The following is an 11,869-nucleotide window of genomic DNA, read 5'->3' as shown; positions in this document are numbered from 1 at the left end:
ATTAATGATATTCGACGTTATTCAACTTATCGCTGTTGATGTCACTGTCACTCGAAATATATTGTATGTCAGTCACACCCGTTTTTTTTTTTTTTTTTTTATTTCCTTTAACCTTCTTAAGCAGACATATTTGGATTCGCGAGACTTCTGGAATGGTACCACTACTTCGCCCATTGCAGCCTGGCCAACTATGATTGGTTGTTGTTCGTGTACTTCTAGAACTTTCTGATTTGCGTCATATCCGGAAGCAGAATGCCATAATATATATATAAATTTTAAGCAGAAAGTAATCGGATGGGCAGTGTTTCTTTGTATATGGTGTCTTATATTTGAAAGTATAATCGGTTAAGTTGGGATTTTTATACGCACATATACTGAAGACCACGGAAAGCAAGTTTTTAAGTGGTATGTGTTTGATTTTTTTATGAGTGCTTATTTTAATATATACTAGTACCAAAAAGCAAACGGTTTTACTCAGGAAATGTTTACGAGAATGTCCTCTCAATGGAATGAACAAGTGAAATCTCGAAGCTCGTTGTATAATTATTTACTGTATATATATATTTTTTTGTTTCCCCAAATTTCAGCCAATGTATTATTTACTAGTAGTAAAATATACATAATCATGAATAACGTATCGTGAAAATATACTTTCATTTAAATCATAATTTTACTTTCACGTTTGATTGAATTTCAGATTAGTTTGAAGGAACATGTAAAAAGATATATATATATATATATATATATATATTTGAATTTTGCATGTTAATGCAGGTAACTTAACAGGCAACCTTTGCGATAAGGTTAAACAGGCCTCGCGTTTGTACTGTCTAATAGTGGGATACAGACATTTACCTTTGAATAAGCTGATATCCAGATGGGCACCAGGCTTCCGCCTGTATGCGACTAATTCTCATCTGTATATTATTATTATCGTTAGTCATATGGTGCAAGGAAGCCCGAGGCTTTTTCTGCGCCAGCCAAAAAAAAAAAAAAAAAAATTCCTGAGTTACCCTTGACAGAGAGAAGCAGAAGGGAATCACCAAGGAAGAGAATGATGATATCCAGCTCAGCACTTTGGGTGTGCCAAGCCCATAATCATCGGATGTCTGGGGTTCTCCCTACTTCTGTATACACTTACGGAAATACTATAAACCATTCAATGTTAAGTTCTTTCCGATGACTAACCCCCAGCCCACTCACAATACTTTGATATGTTTTTGAAATTACCAAGGAATTTAAAGGTTATATTGAAAATGGAAAAACTAGACTGTCTTTTTATTAATGCCGCGGAAGAATTATTAACACAAAAAGCAATCATCTGCTCCATCTGGTCTCGAAAAATACCTTAAGGATTTTTTTTTTTTATAGCCCTTCAGCTAATTAGCTGAACTAGAGTCCTCCTGGCAGACCTTAACATAATTCACTAATAACTTCAGGGAATTCACCACTGCCCAGTGCATCAGTTACAATTGAAAATCTGAGTTCTATTTACCAAATGAAACAGCCTGTAAAATAAGCGTTCTTACATTTTCATCATCATCAGCCATTTTCAATCCACTGCAGGATGAAGGCCTCTCCAGCAACTTTCCAGTTCCTTCTGTTTTGAGCACTGGCCATCCATTTACTACTCAAAAACTCATGAATTTCATCTATCCATCTCCGCCTTTGTCTTCCACGTTTTCTTCTAGCTCCTCTTGGGTACCATTCTGTTATTTTCTTAGTCCATCTGTCATCATGTCTTCGAGCTATGTGTCCTGCCCAAGACTATTTTAGTTCTTTAGTTTTGATAAGAATGTCCTTTACTTGAGTTTGCTGCCTAATCCATGTGTTTCTCTTCTTATCTAACAGTCTGATTCCCTATATAATTTGTTCTATTCTTCGCTGTGTAGTTCTCAGCTTCTCTTCCATTCTTTTGGTGAGTGCCCAAGTTTCACTTCCATAAGTCATGGTGGGGAGTATACATTGGTTAATTATTTTACGTTTCAGACAAACTGGGATATTGCTCTTCAGTATGTGACTATATTTCCTGAATGCTATCCATCCAAAATTTATTCTTCTCTTGACTTCCAGCCATTAATCATTATTACAGCTAATAACTTGTCCCAGATAAGTATATGACTCCACCTTTTCAATTACTGCTCCTTCAATCATTATTTGCCTTTCCGTGGCATACTTGTTCATCATTACTTTTGTTTTAGCCATATTCATCTTTAGTCCAAAATTCTTACTAACTGTGCATAACTGATTAAGATTTTCCTCTAATTCTTTGGGATCGTGGCTTATAACCACAATGTCATCTGCAAATCGTAAATGGTTTAGGTACTTTCCATTCACATTAACTCCTTTCTGCGACCAGTCTAATCTTCTGAAAGCTTCCTCAAGGGCAGCAGTAAACAGCTTCGGAGATATTGTGTCTCCTTGTCGAACTCCTTTCTCGATTTTAAATTTGCTACTGTCTTTGTCTAGTCTAATAAAGGAGGTAGCACTCTCATATATTTTCTTCAAAATCATAATGTGTGGGGTATCTATGCCTTGTCTTTCCAGTGCCCGAAACATTGCCTTCTGCTGTATGAAGTGAAATGCCTTTTCATAATCCACAAATGCCAGGCATAATGGTGTTTTATATTCATTTGCTTTCTCCATTAGCTGTGATATTACGTGAAGGTGATCCATAGTTGGGAATCCTGTCCTAAAGCCAGCTTGCTCTTTCGGTTGATTCACATCAAGTATTCGTTCTAATCTGTTAGTAATGACCCTTGTGAACAACTTATAGATGCGGGATAATAAGCTAATTGGTCTATAATTTCCAATTTCTGATTTATCTCCTTTCTTATGCAGCAAAACTATGATTGCATTATTCCACTGCTTAGGCGTCACACCTTTTCTAATGCACTTTGTGAAGAGCCTTGCCAGTTTTTGTGTTATGTCTCTTCCTCCCAATTTTAACAACTCTACAGTAACTTCATCTTCCCCTGGGGCTTTCTGATTCTTCATTTTCTTCAATGCATGTTCTACCTCATCAGGAAGAATATTGGGTATGTCGTATGTGTTGCTACTTGGCAATCCATCTTCCCCACTGCTGGTATGATTCCCTTGCTCCTTGTATAATTCTCTATAGTAGTCTTCTGCTATTTGAATTATGCCTTCTCTGCTGTTTATAAGTACGCCACTGCTATCCTTCAGTATCATTTGTCTTTCTGTATTACTGCTCATGGCTGCTGATTTAAATCCTTTGTTTTCCCTTAATGCTTGTTCTACTTTTCTTGTGTTAAATCTTATGTCCTCTCTGAGTCTCTTTCTAATGGCTTTGCATAACTCAATATACTCAATTTTCTCCCTATCAGTGTTTTTCTTGCTCTTCATTTGTAGTCTTCGGTTCATCATGACAAGTGTTTCTTGACTAATTTTTTTCTTCTTTGGATTTCTGTTTCCCTATAGGTTTCTTGGGCTTTATCACTTTCAGAAAGTTGTAATATTCCTCGTCGATATTTTGGTCCTGAGCAGTCTGCAGAAGCTCAAACCTGTTCTTAAGTTCCAGTACATACTGCTTTTTCTCCTCCTCTGTTATCTCAAAGACCTTTGTATTATTTACTCGAGTGAGTTTTTTCCTTTCCTTTCCTTTCCTACATCTATATCAAGTGTACATCTTACCATTCTGTGATCACTTCCAACATTTACCTTATTCAGGACAGTAACATCATTCACAATATATCTTCTGTTAGTGAGGATGAAGTCAATTTCATTAGTTGTTAATCCATTTGGACTCTTCCATGTCCACTTTCTGTTCACCCTTTTCTTGAAAAAAGTGTTCATTACTGTGTTCTTACATTTTAGAACACTTTCTTACAAAAGTGTTCTTACATTTTAGTCTTCCTCAACTTGAATAAGGAAAGAAATGAACTAAAGATGAATAAAAAGTTTAAATTGAACTATGTTATTTAGCCAAAATTTCAAAGGATTACAGATGAATGCCAGCATCCCCCTCAAACACCAAGTGATCTACATACAGGTTGACTACTTATGTTGCTTCCCTCAAAAACCCCTTTCAAAAAAGAATTAAAAAGTTCACAAACTCTTATTCTTTTATGCTACTTCGGTTGTTACTAGTTCAAGAAAGATTGGTGTTCTTGTTTCTCTACCAGTAAGAGACACGGGAAAAGATGTTCGGTATGCCTGTCTGGAATAGAAACGTTGTGCATGGTATGCGAAGGGAAACAGTCTGTCCGAAATAGTTTCAAAGCAAAAGAAATAAAGAACATGCATCAAATCACGGTGTATTCAATGAATAAGCTAGTCTTCACCCATTAAAGAACTTTTATGGTTACTGGACGTAATATATCAAGTGCAAAAAACAAAAATTGCCAACCCAAGGGTCACAGAAATGAGTCTAATATCTCCCCTAACTAAGACCACTGCAGTTATTTCACTGTCATTTACACCAGTGAATAGATTATTAGGAACATTTGTGACTTTATCCTCTTTGCCGGGAGCAAAGCTTCTAATATGACCCCTGCATGTAAATTGTCTCATCTCTCATTATGTGTAAAATACAGCATGTGCATGTTCCCTCAGAAGAACAAATATTTGAGAACAGTGTAATCAACCAGAATTATTTACACCAGTAATGAACCAGTTATTTTGATTCAAAGGGAGTTTATAAATAAGATTAAATCGAACCCATGGAAAGACAACTGAAAATGACTTCAGTGCAGCATTTTCCTTTTAGTTTCTCCCTAAGAATTTGAGAACTTTACCCTTCACTTCGGATGACCTTTTACTCGTATAAGGTCCCACTTATAAGCTTACTAGCAGAAAAATCTGTTCTGAATGCATAAATTTATGGCCTGTTTAACCTACTTTTAAAAAGTGGTGTTAAAAAGTCTTGAATTACACATTCTCCACTAGATTTTTAAGCAAAAACAAGAAACCAATTTTTTGCTTCCAATAATAAAATATTTATTGGAGGATTTGACTGTCATAATAGAACTGAGAAGGCGCCTCCATAACCAGGTGGGCAGAAGCGGCAGTGCATGGCACACTCTTCTTGATTAGACCGGGGTTCGAGCCAGTGACCACCAAATGGGGGATGTGGAAAGGTCAGGGAATGACCACTGCATATCCCCAGAGCAATATGGCCTTAGTTCTTAATGCTCCTAAAAACCAAATAACAAGAACTGAGAAAGTAAATTCAAAGGAGGTTATTATATAATGATTCCAAGATATTGGCAGTAAATCAAGTAATCGTACAAGAGGAAAATAGCACTCTTAATAGTCAACGAAAACCAGTCCAGTGCTACTCAGATTTTAGTATGAATTATGTAGAAAATCAAATCTGTGTAATGTTGACATGGTTTCTGTGTCAGTCAAAGCAGATGCCATATCTGAAAGCATAAAAAATATGAAGAAATAGAAAACGCATTTCAGCTTAAGCATTCAAGAACAGGAATATCAGAATAGGGATTCCCTTTTATTGTTAAAAAAAAAAAAGTAGAAACCGAACATTGAATATTTCTAGTGGACTTGGATGGCTGCAGACATAGGATCCATAAGAGATTATGGATCCTATAAGAGGCCATAGTGTTTTTTTTTTTTTTGTGCATGTCAAAAGATATAGAAAAAATCCAAAGGGCATTATTGGTGGACCAAAGATCTCAACAACACATATGTAGTGAGTGACCACTTTATTACGTACACCTACCTAATAGTGATTGGATCTGCATTTAGCCTTTAGAACAGTCTGAATTTGTTGTGATATGGACTGAACAAGATGTTGAAGTGTCCTACAAGGATGTTAGTCCATGTTCAATCGCTGCTCAGTTTTTCACTGTGATGGTTGTATATCTCTCCTCTGAACAGCTTGTTCCACATCATCTCACAGGTGGTACGGATTTGAGATCTGTTGACTGGGAGGCCACCACAGAATTGGCAACGTGACCTGTTAGTTGGTGTAATTACACATTAATCCCACTTGGGTCAATTCAAATGAGATGATAACTAATGAAATGATTTATTTATTATTATTATTTTTTTTTTTTTGAAAATTATTTCAGTGACTTCGTCTTGCAGCAGGAATGGGTACTCACATCCCAACTCATGGTTGGGATGTGAATACCTCCCCACAAAGAGGTGTCTCTAATACTTAACATAAATAGTATGGGCTCACTGAACTACAGGAGCCTTCACACAGAACTCATCACACCTCCAACCAGAGGAACCCCAAATGACTCACTGTTGTTGCAAAATAATGTCCACTGCATCACAGAAACCAGTCCTTGTAACTATAGGATCTTCTATTGCACAGACAGTCTTATGCCACCACTGTTCCTTAGTTAACAATCAATCCACCATGGTCCACACAGAAGGGATCCCTGAACTAATTACATCGATATAATTATCTAAACCCAGGGCTGGCCCAAGCTCTTTTTGCTCTAGGTGAAAATTTTCAATTGTGCCTTTCAGTATTGATTAGTGATTTAACAGTGCATCTTTGCTGCAAAAAATTATATAGTTGTAGCCAGATAATTTTTTTGCCATATTTTCCCTCTGTTTATAAATATGGCTTTTTATTTCTGTTATTGGGTATATTTTCTTTTTTCATCTTCACAACTTTCTACCCATGCATGATACTAGGTACTATAGGTTCTAATACCTCATGTTTGGGACTTTCATTAAAAAAGAAAAAAGGTTAATTTTTCATTTCCATCATTTGATGGACTTTCATGTGTAATACTGATTTTATTTATGTATTTAATTTTATATATTCAATAAAAGAATTTAAAAAAATAAGTGGATGTATATGAGAAGATTCTTTACAACTAAGATAACTGTTGTAGGATATTTTATTTAACCCCAGGGGCTCACATCTGGTGAGTATGGGCTTGGCACACCCAGGGTCCTGAGCTGGATATCATCATTCTTCTCTCTTCCCCCCCCCCATTCATGCAGGACTGTGACACTTCCCTCTCAGGTAGAATCCATGTTTGTGATGGCATTCAGGATGTTATGACGTCTAGTAGTCCCTCATAGTTATATCAATTACACCCTGGTCCATTGGTTGCAAAAGTGAAGTTGTGTTGGAGGCAAATACACAACTTCAACTTCCAAATGGTCAGTGTGGATTTCTTGGAGACTGGCTGGGTGCCTTGGGGCATTGTCTAGCACCAACATGACTTTGGGAGGTAAGCCATTTGTTACACAACTGTGCAACCTCTGGATAAAATTATGAGGTGTACCATTCGCTAAAAACTGTCTGAGTCACCCACGCCTTTTTGTTAGAGCACCAAAACACTGGAAGTCTTGTCTTCACCATGCCCTTCATTACACAAGGCGTCTGACTGGTACACCAACATCAACCCACAGGGGCTCCCATCTGGTGAGTATGGGCTTGGCACACTCAGGGTCCTGAGCTGGATATCATCATTCTTCTTTTTCTTGGTGATTCCCCTCTCTTGGGGTAAATTCCGAATAATTTTTTTTTTTTTTTTGGCTGGTGCAGTATAAGCCTCAGGCTTCCTTGCACCACATGGCTAATAATAATCAGTTTAAGTTTAAATGTTCACGATGCATTGCCACCCAGAAGCATTGTCAACTAATCTTTTGCAGCTTTGAAACCAGGAGAAACCCTCTCCTCACAGGTGATGTATGTCCTATTTGGCAATTTTTTCCAATAAAGCCCTGTTTTGTCCACATTAAAAACTAAATCAGGGTGGTAGTTGCCTTCGTCTATTAAGCATTTAAATTTGGAAGATACTCTTCTGCAAAATCAGCGCTAGCAGCCTCACCAGACTTTCACATTGAATTTTAGAACGGTTTTTAAACCAATGAAACCACACTTTGGTGGCTGTAAATGTTTCAGTGCTACCAGACTCCTCATATTTAGTCAAATAATGACCGTCTTGTCCATAATTACTGCCTGTGTAACAGGAACATTATTTTGGTTCATATCGTCAACCCACAACACTAACAATTTCTCAGTCCCCCCCCCCCCAATTGTCTCACTGCATGAATAAGTTTGCACTTGGCTCCAAGCCACCAATAGATGCAATTTTACTGGCAATTACATCTTGTACTTGACTTGCCTGCCTTTTGGTATAGCCTTGTGAGTCTCTCTTAGCCATTCACTGAAATTTCAGAGGAGAAATGCCAATAGCCATCAAACTTGTGTTCAAGCTTTTAGTCACATACATTTTGTCATGGTCTGATCCATATGAAGTTGATGTTCCTGTTGCTGCTTTTCGGCTGTTAGACTCTTTTCAGCATGATGGTCACAGCTTCTGGCCTGGTTTTATGTCTACTTTTATTAGGTCTTTCAGGTAGTCTGCCATTGACAAATCAATTGGTTGTAAATTTATTTTTCACCATATGATTTTTCTTCTGGAAAGGATTGCAACATGAATGCTGCAAAAATTCAAATTTTGTCAAAAGCAAAGCTTCATGATGTAGACATTGTCTTCCTCACCCCGTTTTAATCCACACCCTATCAGCTGTTGTTATTCAAATTCTTTAAATAATTTTAACCCAGTTTGTCATGTATAGGATAGCACATAACATTTAGAATTATCCATATGACTGATGGTGCATGAGTCCAGTTTATCTCCAGCAAAATCTTCTGATTCCATGGCTTTCATGCTGTCTAATAAGTGGATGTTTCTGCAAGTAACAAAAACTTGTAACTTTATTACAGTCAAACAATAAAAAATAGTGGAATAAAATAAACCATTCATCATGAAGATAAAACACATAACAGCATGGTTCAAATATCAGCTATTTATACTTTTTTGTATGATTCTAGAATATTCCAGAGTTCTAGAATGCTCATCAGTTTTTTTGGAATTCTAGAATATACTCTTTCTAGATTATTCTAAACATTAGGCAGGATTAAGGAAGTGTTTTGCAACAAAAGTCTTGCAAAATAACAATACAGCACATAAAACTAATGTTTAGGCTTAATTTTAAGGTCTTAAGTATGAAGACACAGAACAGATAAATTATGATCTTTGTAGCTGAAATTCTGCTCTTTCCAGTGGTGGCAAAAACAAGAGAATTGAAGGTATCCCACATTAAGATATTTGCCCCTTAAGATAGGTCACATTTCACTTTCAATCTTTGAAGGAAAATATCTCAGCCAGAAAACAAGTATAAGAGCTGATATTTGGTTAGGCTGAATTCATGCAATTCAAAGAAGGTACCAAAGGTTTTTATTTCAAAGTTATGACCTTCAAAAGTCTTGCTTAAATTTATGACAAATTTTTGGTGCCAGTTTTAGACCGCATTGTAAAAAATGTGAAGGTTTTTGAGCCTGGACACCAAGTTTTGCATTCTCTGCCAAAAGTTAACTAGGTGTACCAAGTTTCAGAGCATTACCTCTCACTGTTGTGCAAAGTAACACTTAAAACATTGAAAATTTTTTTGTGATTTATTCTGCATAACACAAGTGACCTCAACAAAAAAGGTGTTGGTGCCTCAACATACTATATTTTGAATTGAAATTTTGCATAGCTTCATTTGAAACCTGTTTAAACATCCACACTAAGTTTCAACAAAATTGAAGATGGTTGAGCAGGGTCCCCTAGGCCACTTGATATGGAATGACCCATTTTACATGATTTCTCATATTTCCATTAATCATGTATTTTACCCTTTGGGAAGATATTTATGGCAATTAGGTATATCAGGTGGAGTCTTTTTATTGGATTTCATTCACAGATATATATATCCCATCTAACAAGTGCATTTCAAACATTTCTGCAAACCATAATGCAGCACAAAATGCAGTATTTGCAAAATTCACAAGTGATGCAGTTTTTTTTTTTTTTTGTCCGCCACTGTAAATGTAAAATATTTTATTAAAGGCACTGTGCTTGCTGCAAGTGCTATACTCAATGTGTCCCTAGCTCCAGCCCTGTGTAAAAAGGTATTCGTACCATAAGATTTAATTTCTGAAAATCCTAGTCTGGAAACTAGGCACTTGTGGGGAGATCTGTTTAAGGTCTAAAATGGAATGGAGTAAATTAAATTTGGATGGCATCCTAACTTCTGCTCACATGTAAGGGGACAAAATTTAAATTGTAAAAGCATGGTCCTAGGGTAGATTAGCAAAACCCTTGCTTTCAGCCAGAGTGAGTTTTGGAATAAACTATAATTGTTGTTGCAGGTTGAATAAATTTAAGGAAGAATTAAATTATTAGAGAGATGGACAGATGATGATGCTGGTGGTCTCTCATATCTTTTACATCATTTGCTGCTACTTATACTAATTGCATATATGTCTAGCAACTTTATGACCAGGTTCTGTTGCATTACTTAGATTATCTTTTGAAACTAGGTAACCAATTTACAGTACAAATTTATGGGTATTATACCATTTTCAAATTTGTGTTTCTAGAAGAGTTTATTTGAAAATTTCCATGGGCTTCCTTTGTAGGGATTGTGTATAGAATCTACTGTAGTCTAGATCCTACAAAGCTGTAAATGCACCCCTACCTTTTTTTTTAATCTGTTCCTGCAATCTCATCCCCTGATGAACCATATAAAAAGGATATTTTCATAAAGGGGCTTGACAGAATAAAAAGTCATCAATTGGTTTTAAATTCTGATCCCATTTAGTTTATTGCTAATCCGTGATTTTCTATCTAATATTATAGATTGTTCTATATTCTTACAGAGATTAACTTGCCTTTTGGTAAGTTAATTGCTTATAATAGGGCTGTCATGCATGAGTTTAGCCATTTGGTTTGTCTAAAGATTTTAATCATAATCTTGGATTTTGTTTTGCTTGTAATGCTCAACATAGCTAACTTCACCTATGCTTAAAGATTCTAGAAAGACTTGGTTGCTTTTGGGTAGCTCTTGATGAGAAGCATCCCCTTTTCCCTTGTCAGCCTTTCCCATTCTTCTGTACATTATATTTATCATGAATTTACATTCTAATCAATTTATTCTTAGGATGTTGCATCTCGGCCTTCAAATATTGAGTTAGTTGACCCAACTGGATGCTGAAATTCATTTTTTTTATGATGCCTGTCATTACTATTTAGAGGTTAAAATTTTGTATTTAGTTTCTGGTTTTTTTTTTTTTTTCCCTCTCTCTCTCTCAATAAACAGATTGATAGATGTTGGGAAGGTGTTCTGGGGGCAGCAATATTACAAATGAGCAGGATGCTAAAGATGGAGAAAAAAACCCCAATAACTTCAAGAGGTGTGTCAGGATAGTAAACTATAGAAGGAGACGCTCTGCATGCCGGGGAATTGTCCAAGCAATTGTGAATTCAAACTGCCCTAGACTGATTGGAATAAGTGGGAAGAAAACTCACCTTGGGTAAAAATCTTTTTTAAAGAAACTAGATTGTTATTATTTATATCAGCATGTTAGAGAAAATACTAGGGGTGAGAATATTCTTGACCTCATCATTACTCATGAATTAGATTACATCACAGGGCTTAAAATACAGGAACCATTGAAAAGTAGTGAAAATGTTGTAGTCATCTATTGAAAGATGGAGAAATTAGCATTAGTAGAGGCATATGATGCAAGAAAGCAAGCTTATGCAGCATCAGCCAAAAAAACCTCTCCCACTTCACCCCTCTGTTCATTCCAAGTACCTGTCCAGCTCAGCCTTAAAATTTATTTAGGCTATCAACATCTACAAAGGATGGAAGTCTGTTCCACCAACCACCCACTGGCTAAAGGCAAACTTCTGCACATCTATCATACATCTGTCTTTCCTCAATTTGAATTTACATCCTCTCAAATGATTATTCTGAGCAAGAGGAAGAATTCCATCAGCATTGAGCATGCTCAAACCATTCAAGGCTTTATACACCTTAATCAGATCACCTCGCAGGTGCCTAGTCTCCAGACACTTAA

The 11,869-nt window shown here is 36.4% G+C and overlaps 1 protein-coding gene across 1 annotated transcript in view; it reads left to right on the top strand.

The window, feature by feature from the left end:
- The first annotated feature begins 283 nt into the window (after positions 1–283).
- Positions 284–11,869, top strand: part of LOC150074909 (heat shock cognate 71 kDa protein-like) — an 80,059-nt gene continuing 68,473 nt past the window's right edge. The window contains exon 1 of the mRNA XM_090389354.1: positions 284–405. The gene's annotated coding sequence lies outside the window, so the exon portion shown is untranslated. The remainder of the gene's footprint in view (positions 406–11,869) is intronic.

This window comes from Mastigoproctus giganteus, unplaced genomic scaffold, assembly GCF_048544385.1.
Source record: "Mastigoproctus giganteus isolate SK-2022 unplaced genomic scaffold, ASM4854438v1 scaffold_15, whole genome shotgun sequence".
NCBI lineage: Eukaryota > Metazoa > Arthropoda > Arachnida > Uropygi > Thelyphonidae > Mastigoproctus > Mastigoproctus giganteus.
The sequence above is the reverse complement of the archived record's forward strand: the minus strand, read 5'-3'. Positions and strand labels throughout refer to the sequence as shown.